A 1,345-nucleotide genomic window follows, 5' to 3' on the forward strand; every position below is an offset into this window, starting at 1 on the left:
AAATTACTTAGCCAAAATTGATGAATGTTGCCATTATTTCGATCAGCTTGAAATAAAGCAAATTCCAAGAAAGGAAAATGAAGTAGCAGATGAGTTATCCAAGCTGGCTTTATCCAAGTACTCGACCTTAGGCTCAGCCGTTTATATTGAACAGTTGGAAATTCCTAGCATTCAAGAAGCCGAGGCGATGGATATTGAAGAAGAGCCTAGTTGGATGAATCCAATTATAGCATATTTGAAGAATGATATCCTTCCATAAGACATCAAGGAGGCTAAGGCAATTAAAAATCAAGCAGCAAAGTTCACCATCATTGAAGAGCAACTCTATAAAAGATCAGTCACACAACCTCTCCTAAAGTGTGTTGATCCTTCTCGAGCTCAATATGCCTTAGCCGAAGTACACGAAGGAATATGCAAAGCGCATATGGGAGGTCGGGCTTTGGCCCACAAAATAATACGCCAAGGCCTTTATTGGCCAACTATTCAGAAGGACGCCGTGGATTATGTCAGAAAATGCAAGCAATGTCAACTTCATGCATTTGTTCTAAGAACCCCGGCTGTCCCTCTTACATCTGTCTTCAGTCCGATCACTTTCGCCATGTGGGGAATGGATCTAGTGCGAAAGCTTCCTAAGGCCACCAACAATAGAGAATATTTGGTTGTGGCAATCAACTATTTCACCAAGTGGGTGGAAGCCGAACCTCTCTCAACCATTACTGAGAAGCAAATGCAGAAGTTCTTTCAAGAAAGGATCATCAACAGATTTGGAATTCCAAGGGTCCCTGTGACCGACAACGGAAAGCAATTTGTCGGAGCTGGCTTCAAGCATTTTTGTGAAAGATATCATATCGAGCATAGAACGTCATCTGTGGCATATCCACAAAGCAATGGGCAAGTTGAAATAACCAATCGAATGTTTTTGGATGGAATAAAGAAGCGTCTGGAGACAAGTCAGACCAAATGGGTAGAAGAACTACCGAGCGTCCTGTGGTCATATCGCACCACATCCAAAACTCCTACGGGAGAAACTCCTTTTCGGCTGGCCTATGACACAAAAGCACTTGTCCTAGTAGAAGTATTAGTAGAGTCAAAGAGATACAGAGACTTTGATGAAGAAGCAAACGAAGAAGGCCTGAAAAGTAATCTGGATCTAATAGACGAAGTGCGAAGCATGCCAGAATACCGAAATCAAAGATATCAGAACCGAATAGCTGGATACTTCAACACTTGGGTAAAAAATAGAAGACATCATTTGGGTGACTTAGTGCTCCACAAAGTTGTGGCATCAGACCCAAGAAACCAAGGCAAGCTCTCACCTACATGGGAAGGGCCATATGTCGTCGAG

The sequence above is a fragment of the Hakea prostrata genome, chromosome 3 (assembly GCF_041222555.1).
Source record: "Hakea prostrata isolate BN-2017 chromosome 3, UWA_Hpros_2, whole genome shotgun sequence".
Classification (NCBI taxonomy): Eukaryota; Viridiplantae; Streptophyta; class Magnoliopsida; order Proteales; family Proteaceae; genus Hakea; species Hakea prostrata.